The 14,158-nt window shown below is 46.3% G+C and overlaps 1 non-coding gene across 1 annotated transcript; it reads right to left on the bottom strand.

Annotated features, from left to right (window-relative positions):
- Positions 1-4,207: 4,207 nt before the first annotated feature.
- Positions 4,208-4,279, bottom strand: trnag-ucc (transfer RNA glycine (anticodon UCC)). Its single transcript has one exon. It is a non-coding gene; the product is annotated as a tRNA-Gly (tRNA).
- Between the last annotated feature and the right edge of the window lie 9,879 nt (positions 4,280-14,158).

The following is a 14,158-nucleotide window of genomic DNA, read 5'->3' as shown; positions in this document are numbered from 1 at the left end:
ATAGTAAAAGCACATCAAGTTTGAAATGAAATGACGATGAATATAGAATTTAAATCGCTTTGTGCATTCCACTGAAACAATTTACCATTTCCTCCGAAGCAAAGCTTATTTTATCAAGTCAATGTGCTTCTTAATTCCTGTTAAATTTTGTTTCCTTGCTGATGTAAAATCAAAAGAAAGACTTTTTGTCCCTTGGTTTTATATCGGGATCACTGGGTCAATTTGGTTCTTTCTGGTTTGGTGGCGTCCACTGCGAACAGAACAATAGACATAAGTGAGCAGTCTTTACAAATAGAAGAGTCGAGCACAAGGGCAATGCCGCTATGCAGATTCTTCATAAAATCCTGAAAGAGAAATAGAAAATGTTGGATAACTCGACTGGTATGGCAACATCTGTGGAGAGAGAAAGACAGTTACAGTTCCGAATCCAGTATGAAACTCCCTCCCATTCTCTGTTTCCATCTCCATAGCTGCTGCCAGGCCTGTTAAGGATTTCCAGCATTTTCTGTTTTTATCACGGGATTACACGCCAGCTCTAGGCGGCTGTCATGGGCACGGTGGGCGGAATGGACTCATCCTGATCTGTAACCATTTCATGATTCTCTAAACAAGAGTTAGCAACGGGAAGTATCCAATTGGAGAGTTGCACCCTGGCGTATGTAATCTCCCTCCACAGATGCTACCGGTGCTACTTTCACAGACATGTAGCCGAAGAACACCTCCAGTGGACAAAACAGAAGGAAATTCATCCAGTGGAGGCGACAGAGAAGGATTGTGGAAGAGGTCAACTGAGTCACCTCGACTGTACTGTGGACAGCCGAAGAACTGATGTCAAGGAGCGGTTAAGCTCCAAACATGACCTTCGCCCCTCCCTCCTTTTCCTCCAAACTGCTCCTGAGTTCAGTCAATGGGACCATATCGATCGCACAGATGTTATAAAGTCTTTGCAGGGCTCGGCGGGGGTTTGAACCCGGGACCAATCGCATTTTGCCGATCAGAAGACCTTGAGCGAGAATCATACCCCTAGATCAACGAACAAGCCGGAGATCAGTATTCCGCTGAAACCATCTTACCATTACCTCCCAAGCAAAGCTTATTTTATCAAATCAACTGACTTCTTAATTCCTGTTGAATTTGGTTTGGTTGTTAAAGTAAAATCAAAAGGAACTCCCTTTTGCCCCTTGCTTTCCTTATCGGGATTATTGGGTAAATTTGTTTTTTTCTGGTTTGTTGGCCTCCACAGTGAACAGAACAATAGACAGAAGGGACAAGTCTTTGTAAATAGAAGCGCCGGGCACGAGGGCAATGCTGCTCTGGAGATTCTCCATAAAATCCTGAAAGACAAATAGAAATTGCTGGACAAATCGTCTGGTATGGTAACATCTGTGGAGAGAGGAAGAGAGTTACCATTCCGAATTCAGAATGACCCTGTTTCCCATTCTCTGTTTCGCTCAACACAGCTGCTGCCAGGCATGTTGGGATTTTCCAACATTTTCTGTTTGTATCATGGTACTATACGCCAGCTCTAGGCGATTGTCATGGACACGGTGGGCGGAATGGACTCACCCTGATCTGTTACCATTTAATGATTCTCTAAACGAGTGTGAGCAACGTGAAGTATCCAATTGGAGAGTTGCATCCTGGCGACTGGAATCTCTCTCCCCCGCTGTTTACGGTGCAGCCTTCACAGATACTTAGCAGAAGAATCCCTCCAGTGGACAAACAGGAGGAAATTCACCCAGTGGAAGCGGCAGAGGAGGGTTCTGGGCGAGTGCATCAGTGCCTGTCACTGTCTGTAAGTGTGCAATTGTACCAGTCAGTGTCTGTGACTGTGAGTGTATGAAAATGAAATGAAATGAAAATCGCGTATTGTCACAAGTAAGCTTCAAATGAAGTTACTGTGAAAAGCCCCTAGTCGCCACATTCCGGCGCCTGTTCGGGGAGGCTGTCACGTGAATTGAACTGTGCTGCTGGCCTGCCTTGGTGTACTTTCAAAGCCAGCGATTTAGCCCTGTGCTAAACAGCCAAACGCTGATTGGATGTATCAGCGTGTGTAAATGTCTGTGAGTTGTGATTGTAACTGTTAGTATCTGTTAATGCCTGTTAGTGTGTGATTGTAGCTATCAGTGTATTTCAGTGTATGTGAGTTGTGATTGTATCTTTCAGTGTTTGACACTGTGTGTGAAGGTACAATTGTATCTGTCAGTGTGGGTTACTGTCTGTAAGTGTCTGATTGTATCTGTCAGTCTCAGTTCTTATCTGTGAGTGTGATTTACCTGACAGATTGTTACTTTCTGTCAGTCTCTGTTGCTGTCAGTATCTGTCAGTGTCTGAAAATACTGCAAATTGTTATTCGTCCTCTCCACAATGCTCATAATTGAAAACAGACACTTTTCTAATTGTTACAGTGCTCCAGGAGATCCGACACCCAGACTATAGAATTGGTGGATTCTATGGACTACTTCATGCAACATTATTTGTTTGTCTCTGAAATCCATTCTCACTCCTGTACTCGTCCAGATTTCACTTAAAAACATTTCTGCTATTCGTCTTAATTGATCCTCAAGATAAACACTTCCAAATTCTACCAACTCCATTGGGAAATACATGAATATAGATTGTTTAAATTTTACTTACTTCTAACACCTCTCAGTCCTGCCGATCACATTCTATCACCGGTTCTTCATGTTGACCTGTTTCTGCAACACCGACAGTTCATGTGAATCTCCCCCGCTCTGTTGCGGTTCTGTGTCGTGGCCAATAGATGTCAGCACACTCTGCTGGAACGAAGTTCGCAGGTCAGAGTGACACACAACTGATAACAATTGTTTATATTATATTGAACTTGGGACGGCGGGATTTATGAGAACATAATATTTGGTGATGATCTTTTCTTGTATTTTGGTTGTGTTGAATCCGTCAACATGTTGTATGTGGGAGTGAGGTGCATTCGCTCTGCCCTTCTCTGGTCCCGTTTGTAAATGGGGGATTCCTGTCACTCTCAGGTAATGTGTGAGAGTGAAAGAGACAATCTGAACCTGTCAGTCTTCGTCACTATATGTGCCTGTGGATACGTTGTCAGTGGAACCGCTCCTTGACACCAGTTATTCGGCTACCCACAGTACAGTTGAGGTTACCGGGATGACTTCTCCCCTAATTCTCTTCAGCCAGCTCTCCAGGATGAACCTCCTCCTGTTTGTAGACGGGAGGGGTTCTTTAGCTACTTGCCTGTAAGAAGATCGCGTATTAAAATTCAATAAAGTAAAGGAGTTGTATCATGTGGTTAAGGAGATGCACAAGAATCCATTGTACTCTACACACGTGGAATGAAATCCCATCCTCGTCTGCAATGTGTCTGTTGTGTCTCTGTTTGGTCCACTTCATGAGCAAAAAGTAAAAATGCTGTGATTTTTAGCATTTGTTCAAGGGCTTGGAGGGTGGCGATTTCGTCCAACACTGTCCATGTTGATACCACGTTATAAAAAGGTGAGAAAGTTACTTATTTCACTCCCTGCCCTAATTGCGCATAAATCCTGAGTTCGAAATTGCTTCTTCCTCTCAATTTGAAACTCACAAAGTCGCGCAAGAGATATGTTCATAAGGTATAGGAGCAGAATTAAGCCATTAGACCGATCGAGTCTGCACGCCATTCTATCATGGCTGAGTTGTTCCTCATCTGCTACCGACAATGTTTCAGATGAAGAGGTCGATTGCGCTTTAGCCAGAATACATCCTCTCTGGAAAACAAGACTTCGGAGCTGGAGTAGGCAATTTAGCTTCGTGAGCCTAACACATTTCATGTGATCTTGGCTGAACCCATCCTGGCCTCAACTCCACCGTCTGGCCCGTTCTCCACAACCCTTCAACTCCTCACCAATAAAAATCTATCTAACACCTCATGAAATTTACTCAGTCTCCCTGCATCCAACACACTCTGGGGTACCGAATTCCACAGACTCACACCCTTTGCGAGAAGTAGTTATTCCTCTACTCTTTTTTAATTTGCGATCTTTTATTCTAAGGTCATGACCTCTCGTTTTAGAATGCGCCACAAGAGGAGGCATCAGCTCCATGTCTACCTTTCCGGACCTTTTGGCATCTGATACACCTCAGTTAGATAATTACACATACATTCAAGTGAGAAACTGTTGACCAGTTTTTCTCAGTTTGAAACTCACGATGTCAAGACATCCGAGCTAACAATTACTGCGATGGCCGGGAATCGAACCCGAATCAACTGCTTGGAAGGCAACTGTGCTCACCACTATACCACCATCGCTTCATTTCCATCGTTGAACACCAGTTTGAAGCGAACGAGGCAGATAATTTCCATCAGTTCATGGATGCAAAACAAATTGAGACGTATTGGCGTCTGAACCTGTGGGACGAAGTGGCCGCGTGACTAAAGCGATGGACTGTTTATCTTTCGTGCTGTGTACACGTGGGTTCGAATCCCGTCCTCGTCGATTTTTCATCCACACATTTTTCGGAAGTGGAATTCAGTTTTCCACGATCGATCTGCAATCACTGATGTGACAATCCTTTCCAGTTTGTCAGGCCAGATTGCATCGAGTTGGATTAAAGGGAGGAATGGAGGCAGACGTGTTTGGGGCTTAACCGCTCATTGCCACCAGTTCTTCGGCTACCCACAGTGCAGTCGAGGTGATCGGATTGACTTCTCCCATAATTCTCTTCTGACGATTTTACTGGATGAACTCCCTCCTGTTTGGACACTGGAGGGGTTCTTCGGCTACTAGTATGTGAAAGTAGCACCGGAAGCAGCTGTGGAGAGAGATTTCAGTCGCCAGGTTGCAACGCTCCATTTGGATGCGTCACGTCGCTCAGATCTTAGACTCTCAATACCTTGGTGTGAGGAACAGGTAGAGTGGGAATTCGCTCCTTGTTGATTGGTGAAAACTGACCAATGCAGCTTTGAGCAGCTCCTTTATGCCCTGCGGCTTGGAGAAGGGTGGCACTCAGATACAGGACTCTGGCGGGGGTTGAGAAATAGGAAAAGCATCACTGCGCCGAGGTCCCAAGTTCGATCTTTTTCTGGGTAGTTGTCCGCGTAGAGTTTACACATTCGCCCCATGTTGGAGTGGGGTCGCCCCCATCACCCAAAGATGTGCCAAATAGGTGTATTGAACACGCTAAATTGCCGCTTAGTTGGAAAAAATGAATTAGGTGCTCTAAATTTATTTTTAAAATAAATAAATGGGAAAAGCAGATCTAACTTGAAATGAAATGGCGTTGAAGATATAATTTAAATCGATTTGTATTTCTATCGCAACGTGTTCGGATGGTTGGGCGGCCAAAGGCGCTGTGTTAAAGTCGAAGCCTACTCTGGTGCTCTGGGTTCGAATTCCACTCCTGATATGGACTTGTGTTCCACGAGGTTACATTTCTCGAGCAAGATTTTCAAACCTGGGAAGATCTAATACCTCCCATTCAAGGGAAATCCTAGGTCTCAGGACATGCCTAACCTGTTGACATTTTACAGCATTTTCTCCGTGGTTCCCTATGTTGTAATGCTGTCTCCTTCATTCCTGGGACAAATGTCGGGATGATAGGTATTTGCTGCAAAGCCAACAGGAACGTGCGCTATGTTTACTTTTGGTGTGAGTGAGAATGTATACAGCAGAGAACAACCTCGAACTAGGGCTAATGGCCCAGCACGGTTCCGCTGCGGTCCTCTGCTCCTTAAACCAGGAGCTACGGCATTACTTCCCTGCGGTCGCCAGACAACTATGCACTTCCTCATTTTTTCTTTCACCAAGAACACACGTTTGAGCACACTGACTCTGGTCAGCATCGTTCAGATATTTTAGTTTCGTGCTGAATGGTTGGTCTGTGAAGGATCTGTGATTTATTCTGTGCCGTTGTTCTGATGGGAAAGTGGGAGTGACTGGAAACAACTTCACAGGAGGAAGTTCGTGGCGGCAGTTTCACCTCGCTGGGAACATTGATCAACCTGTTACTGATTTCATCAAACTTTGCCTCAAGTCCGATCCCAGACAGACTCAACCACGAGGAGAGTGGCGCAGCGGAAGCGTGCTGGGCCCAGTGTATCCTCACTCACACCAAAAGCAAACAAGTCGCTGTCACCCAGCAGCACATCTGCCGTTTTGTTTATTAGTATCAAAGTTTTGCTTTCAGTCCGATCCGCTCCTTGACACCTGTTCTTCAGCTACCCACAGTACAGTCAAGGTGACTCAGTTGACTTCTCCCAGAATGATCTTCTGCGGCATCTGCTGGATGAAATTCCTCCTGGTTGGACACTGGAGGGGTTCTCCGTCTACTCGTCTGTAAAATCAGCATCAGGAGCAGCTGTGGAGAGAGATTCCAGTCGCCAGGTTTCAAACAAAGAACAAAGAACAAAGAAATGTACAGCACAGGAACAGGCCCTTCGGCCCTCCAAGCCCGTGCCGACCATACTGCCCGACTAAACTACAATCTTCTACACTTCCTGGGTCCGTATCCTTCTATTCCCATCCTATTCATATATTTGTCAAGATGCCCCTTAAATGTCCCTATCGTCCCTGCCTCCACTACCTCCTCCGGTAGTGAGTTCCAGGCACCCACTACCCTCTGCGTAAAAAACGTGCCTCGTACATCTACTCTAAACTTTGCCCCTCTCACCTTAAACCTATGCCCCCTAGTAATTGACCCCTCTACCCTGGGGAAAAGCCTCTGACTATCCACTCTGTCTATGCCCCTCATAATTTTGTATACCTCTATCAGGTCGCCCCTCAACCTCCTTCGTTCCAGTGAGAACAAACCGAGTTTATTCAATCGCTCCTCATAGCTTATGCCCTCCATACCAGGCAACATTCTGGTAAATCTCTTCTGCACCCTCTCTAAAGCCTCCACATCCTTCTGGTAGTGTGGCGACCAGAATTGAACACTATACTCCAAGTGTGGCCTAACTAAGGTTCTATACAGCTGCAACATGACTTGCCAATTCTTATACTCAATGCCCCGGCCAATGAAGGCAAGCATGCCGTATGCCTTCTTGACTACCTTCTCCACCTGTGTAGCCCCTTTCAGTGATCTGTGGACCTGTACTCCTAGATCTCTTTGACTTTCAATACTCTTGAGGGTTCTACCATTCACTGTATATTCCCTACCTGCATTAGCCCTTCCAAAATGCATTACCTCACATTTGTCCAGGTTAAACTCCATCTGCCATCTCTCCGCCCAAGTCTCCAGACAATCTAAATCCTGCTGTATCCTCAGACAGTCCTCATCGCTATCCGCAATTCCACCAACCTTTGTGTCGTCTGCAAACTTACTAATCAGACCAGTTACATTTTCCTCCAAATCATTTATATATACTACAAAGAGCAAAGGTCCCAGCACTGATCCCTGTGGAACACCACTGGTCACAGCCCTCCAATTAGAAAAGCATCCCTCCATTGCTACCCTCTGCCTTCTATGGCCTAGCCAGTTCTGTATCCACCTTGCCAGTTCACCCCTGATCCCGTGTGACTTCACCTTTTGTACTAGTCTACCATGAGGGACCTTGTCAAAGGCCTTACTGAAGTCCATATAGACAACATCTACTGCCCTACCTGCATCAATCATCTTAGTGACCTCCTCGAAAAACTCTATCAAGTTAGTGAGACACGACCTCCCCTTCACAAAACCGTGCTGCCTCTCACTAATACGTCCATTTGCTTCCAAATGGGAGTAGATCCTGTCTCGAAGAATTCTCTCCAGTAATTTCCCTACCACTGAAGTAAGGCTCACCGGCCTGTAGTTCCCGGGATTATCCCTGCCACCCTTCTTAAACAGAGGAACAACATTGGCTATCCTCCAGTCCTCCGGGACATCCCCTGAAGACAGCGAGGATCCAAAGATTTCTGTCAAGGCCTCAGCAATTTCCTCTCCAGCCTCCTTCAGTATTCTGGGGTAGATCCCATCCGGCCCGGGGGACTTATCTACCTTAATATTTTTTAAGACACCCAACACCTCGTCTTTTTGGATCACAATGTGACCCAGGCTATCTACACCCCCTTCTCCAGACTCAACATCTACCAATTCCTTCTCTTTGGTGAATACTGATGCAAAGTATTCATTTAGTACCTCGCCCATTTCCTCTGGCTCCACACATAGATTCCCTTGCCTATCCTTCAGTGGGCCAACCCTTTCCCTGGCTACCCTCTTGCTTTTTATGTAAGTGTAAAAAGCCTTGGGATTTTCCTTAACCCTATTTGCCAATGACTTTTCATGACCCCTTCTAGCCCTCCTGACTCCTTGATTAAGTTCCTTCCTACTTTCCTTATATGCCACACAGGCTTCGTCTGTTCCCAGCCTTTTAGCCCTGACAAATGCCTCCTTTTTCTTTTTGACGAGGCCTACAATATCACTCGTCATCCAAGGTTCCCGAAAATTGCCGTATTTATCTTTCTTCCTCACAGGAACATGCCTGTCCTGTATTCCTTTCAACTGACACTTGAAAGCCTCCCACATGTCAGATGTTGATTTGCCCTCAAACATCCGCCCCCAATCTATGTTCTTCAGTTCCCGCCTAATATTGTTATAATTAGCCTTCCCCCAATTTAGCACATTCATCCTCGGACCACTCTTATCCTTGTCCACCAGTACTTTAAAACTTACTGAATTGTGGTCACTGTTACCGAAATGCTCCCCTACTGAAACATCTACCACCTGGCCGGGCTCATTCCCCAATACCAGGTCCAGTACCGCCCCTTCCCTAGTTGGACTGTTTACATATTGTTTTAAGAAGCCCTCCTGGATGCTCCTTACAAACTCTGCCCCGTCTAAGCCCCTGGCACTAAGTGAGTCCCAGTCAATATTGGGGAAGTTGAAGTCTCCCATCACCACAACCCTGTTGTTTTTACTCTTTTCCAAAATCTGTCTACCTATCTGCTCCTCTATCTCCCGCTGGCTGTTGGGAGGCCTGTAGTATACCCCCAACATTGTGACTGCACCCTTCTTATTCCTGATCTCTACCCATATAGCCTCACTGCCCTCTGAGGTGTCCTCTCGCTGTATAGCTGTGATACTCTCCTGAACAAGTAGCGCAACTCCGCCTCCCCTTTTACATCCCCCTCTATCCCGCCTGAAACATCTAAATCCTGGAACGTTTAGCTGCCAATCCTGCCCTTCCCTCAACCAGGTCTCTGTAATGGCAACAACATCATAGTTCCAAGTAGTAATCCAAGCTCTAAGTTCATCTGCCTTACCCGTAATGCTCCTTGCATTAAAACATATGCACTTCAGGCCACCAGACCCGCTGTGTTCAGCAACTTCTCCCCGTCTGCGCTGCCTCAGAGCCACACTGTCCCTATTCCCTGGTTCTCCCTCAATGCTCTCACCTTCTGACCTATTGCTCCCATGCCCACCCCCCTGCCATACTAGTTTAAACCCTCCCGTGTGACACTAGCAAACCTCGCGGCCAGGATATTTATGCCTCTCCGGTTTAGATGCTACCCGTCCATCTTATACAGGTCACACCTGCCCCGGAAGAGCTCCCAGTGGTCCAGATAACAGAAACCCTCCCTCCTACACCAGCTGTTTAGCCACGTGTTTGTCTGCTCTATCTTCCTATTTCTAGCCTCACTGGCACGTGGCACAGGGAGTAATCCCGAGATTACAACCCTCGAGGTCCTGTCTTTTAACTTTCTGCCTAGCTCCCTGAACTCCTGCTGCAGGACCTCATGCCCCTTCCTGCCTATGTCGTTAGTACCAATATGTACAACGACCTCTGCCTGTTTGCCCTCCCCCTTCAGGATTCCCTCTACCCGTTCGGAGACATCCTGGACCCTGGCACCAGGGAGGCAACATACCATCCTGGAGTCTCTTTCACGTCCACAGAAGCGCCTATCTGTGCCCCTGACTATAGAGTCCCCTATAACTATTACTCTTCTGCGCTTTGACCCTCCCTTCTGAACATCAGAGCCAGCCGTGGTGCCACTGCTCTGGCTGCTGCTGTTTTCCCCTGATAGGCTATCCCCCCCGACAGTATCCAAAGGGGTATATCTGTTCGAGAGGGGGACAACCACAGGGGATTCCTGCACTGACTGCCTGCCCTTTCTGGTGGTCACCCATTTCTCTGCCTGCACCTTGGGTGTGACCACACTTACATAACTGCGATCTATGACGCTTTCCGCCACCTGCATGCTCCTAAGTGCATCCAATTGCTGCTCCAACCGAACCATGCGGTCTGTGAGGAGCTGCAGTTGGGTGCACTTTCTGCAGATGAAGCCATCCGGGACGCTGGAAGCCTCCCGGACCTGCCACATCTCACAGTCAGAGCACAGCACCCCTCTAACTGACATTGCGTCAATTAATTAAAATTAAAATTTGTCTTTTTTTTTTTATAAATACTTTTTTTAAATTTCAAAGTTACTGTCAACTATCTGTTTCCTAGCACTTAGATATCCTCTAAATTATAATTAAGTTATTATGTTTAATTAGTTCCCAAACTGTCCAATTGGATACCGCACGTTGCTCAGATCTTTGAATCTCAATGCCTTCGTGGGAGGAACAGGTAGAGCAGGAATTCGGTCCTTGTTGATTGGAGCAAACTGATCAATGCAGCGATAAAATGCTCCTTCAGCATCTGCGGCTTGGAGATGCATGGCACTCAGATACAGGACTCTGGCTATGGTACAAAAATAGTAAAAGAACATTTAGTTTCAAATCAAATGACGATGAAGATAGAATTTAAATCGATTTGTGCACGGAGAAATTCTTCGGCCGCAAAGTGTCAGGATGGCCGAGCGATCTAAGGCGCTGCGTTAAGGTCGCCGTCACCTCTGGAGGCGTGGCTTCGGATACCATTCCAGAGATTGAGTTTTCCTCCAAGAGATTACATTTCTCCTGCAAAATGTTCAACTCAAGGAAGATCCAGTACCTCCCATTCAATGGGGAAGCGGTGACCTCATGACATGAGATTCCTGCTTAAATTCGCACAGCAAGACGCAACAGGCAAAAGCCCAGTTAATGACTGCATAATCTGCACAGAAACTCTGGTTGAGGAATAAATATTGATTCCTCGACTCCGGGGAAAAATCGTCTTCTCTTGTGGGAAAATGTCTGGCTGGTTGGAGTGTTCACATCCGTCCAAGAGGGGAAGTTGGGGACTCGGTTTCTATTGTGATTCATTGCTCGATAAAGATGTATTTCCTCATTGGCCCCCTGTGAGGTATTACTGGAAATCGTTGTATATCTATATTGCCCCTCTGTGGGGTACTACTGGAAAGCGCTTCGAGTCCAGCACTGACAAAGGGTCAATGCTGGATCAACTTCCTCCTGCTTGGAGATTTTACATCATGTTCTCTGTGGATCTTTGTTTGTGAACTTTACAGTGTTGTAATGCTGTCTCCTTAATTCCTGGGACAAATGTCGGGATGAGACTGCAAGCAAGATTCTGATAGGTATTTGTTGCAAAGTTAACAGAAACGTGCGCTATGTTTACGTTTTTGTCAGTGTGAATGTAACTGCAGAGAATGGCCTCGATTCCTCGACCTCGGTCTAATGGCCCAGCACGCTTCCGCTGCGGCACTCTGCTCCTTAAACCAGGAGCTACAACATTACTGCCCTGAGGTAGCCACACAACTATTCACTTTCTCATTTTTTCTTTCACCAAGAACACGCGTTTGAGCACACTGACTCTGGTCAGCATCGTTCAGATATTTTACTTTCGTGCTGAATGGTTGTTCTGTGAAGGGGATGTGATTTCTTCTGTGACGTAGTTCTGATGCGGAAGTGGGGAGTGACTGGAAACACCTTCATGGAAGGAAGTTCGTGGCGGCAGTTTCACCTCTCTGGGAATATTGATCAACCTGTTACTAATTTCTTTAAACTTTGCCTCAAGTCCAAGCCCAGAGGCATTCAACGAGGTGCAGAGTGGCGCAGCGGAAGCGTGCTGGGTCCATATCCCAGAGGTCGATGGATTGAAACCATTCTCTGCGATTTATACGTTCACTCATACGAAAAGCCAACAGTTTGGTGTCACCCAGCTGTACTTCTGACTATACCTTTATTAGTATCAAAGTTTTGCTTTCAGTCTGATCCGCTCCTTGACACCTGTTTTTCAGCTACCCACAGTACAGTCGTGGTGACTCAGTTGACTTCTCCCAGAATCGTCTGCTGCCGCATCTACTGGATGGAATTTCTCCTGTTTGGACACTGGAGGGCGCCTTCGGCTACTTGTCTGTGAAATCAGCTGTGGAGAGAGATTCCAGTCGCCAGGATGCAACTTTCCTATTGGATCCTTCACGTCGCTTAGATCTTAGACTCTCAATACCTTCGTGTGAGGAACAGGTAGAGCGGGAATTCGGACCTTGTTGATTGGGGCAAACTGACGAATGCAGCAATGAGAAGCTCCTTAACCACCAGCGGCTCGGATGGCACTCAGATAAAGGCCTCTGGCTGGGGTTCAAAAATCGTAAAAGTACATCTAGTTTGAAATGAAATGACGATGAAGGCGGAATTTAAATCGATTTCTGCACGGAGCATATCTTTTGCCACAACGCGTCAGGATGGCCGAGCGGTCGAAGGTGTGGATCCGAATCCGCCTCCTGATATTGACTTTTCCTCCACGAGGTTACATTTCTCCAGCAAAATGTTCAACCCACGAAGATCAAATGCCTCCCATTCAATGGGGAAGCGGCGATCTCAGCACAAGACATTCCTTCTTAAATTCGCACAGAATGATCCCACAGGTAAAAGCCCAGTGAATGACTGGATAGCCTGTTCAGTGACTCTGGTTGAGGAATTAATAATGATCCCAGGACTCCGGGTAAAATCCTTCTTCCCTTGTTGCATATAGTCTGGCTGGTTGGATTGTCCGCATCCGTCTGAGAGGGGAAGCTGGGCACTCAGTTTCTATTGTGACTTATTCCTCGATAATGTTTTATTTCTTTATTGCTCCCTTGTGACGTATTACTGGTTATCGTTATATATCTATATTGCCCCTCTGTGTGGTACTACTGGATAATGTTTCGTGTCCAGCTTTGACAAAGTGTCACCTGGACTCCAAACGTTAGCTCTTTTCTCTCCCCATAGATGCTGCCAAAGCAGCTGAGATTTAGAACATAGAACATAGAACATTAGAGCGCAGTACAGCCCTTCAGCCCTCGATGTTGCGCCGACCTGTGAAACCACTCTAAAGCCCATTTATACTATTCCTTTATCGTCCATATGTCTATCCAATGACCATTTGAATACCCTTAGTGTTGCCGAGTCCAATGCTGTTGCAGGCAGGGCATTCCACACGCTTACTACTCTCTGAGTAAAGAACCTACCTCTGACGTCTGTCTTATATCAATCTCCCCTGAATTTAAAGCTATGTCCCCTCGTGCTAGACATCACCATCCGAGGAAAAAGGCTCTCACTGTCCACCCTATCCAATCCTCTGATCATCTTGTATGCCTCAATTAAGTCACCTCTTAACCTTCTTCTCTCGAACGAAAACAGCCTCAAGTCCCTCAGCCTTTCCTCACATGATCTTCCCTCCATACCAGTCAACATTCTGGTAAATCTCCTCTGTACCCTTTCCAATGCTTCCACATCCTTCCTATAAAGCGGTGACCAGAATTGCACGCAGTACTCTAAATGCAGCCGCACCAGAGTTTTGTTCAGCTGCAACATGACCTCATGGCTCCGAAACTCAATCCTTCTACCAATAAAAACTAACACACCGTACGCCTTCTTAACAACCCTCTCAACCTGAGTGGCAACTTTCAATGATCTATGTACATGGACACCGAGATCTCTCTGCTCATCCACACTGCCAAGAACCTTACCATTAGCCCAGTACTCTGTCTTCCTGTTATTCCTTCCAAAATGAATCACCTTACACTTTTCTGCATTAAACTCCATTTGCAACCTCTCCGCCCAGAGCTGCAGTCATCTATGTACATGTAAAGGTGTTACAGTTAAAAAAAGCTAACTACAGGGGCATGAGGGAGGAACTGACGAAAATCGACTGGGAGCAGAGCCTAGTGGGAAAGACAGTAGAACAGCAATGACAGGAGTTTCTGGGAGTAATTGAGGACACAGTACAGAGGTTCATCCTAAAGAAAAGAAAGGTTATCAGAAGGGGGGGGGGGGGATTAGGCAGCCATGGCTGACAAAGGAAGTTAGGGAATGCATCAAAGCAAAAGTGAAAGCCTATAATGTGGCA

The sequence above is a fragment of the Scyliorhinus torazame genome, chromosome 24 (genome assembly GCF_047496885.1).
Source record: "Scyliorhinus torazame isolate Kashiwa2021f chromosome 24, sScyTor2.1, whole genome shotgun sequence".
Taxonomy (NCBI): domain Eukaryota; kingdom Metazoa; phylum Chordata; class Chondrichthyes; order Carcharhiniformes; family Scyliorhinidae; genus Scyliorhinus; species Scyliorhinus torazame.
Note: the sequence above shows the minus strand (reverse complement) of the source record. Positions and strands in the feature narration are given on the sequence as shown.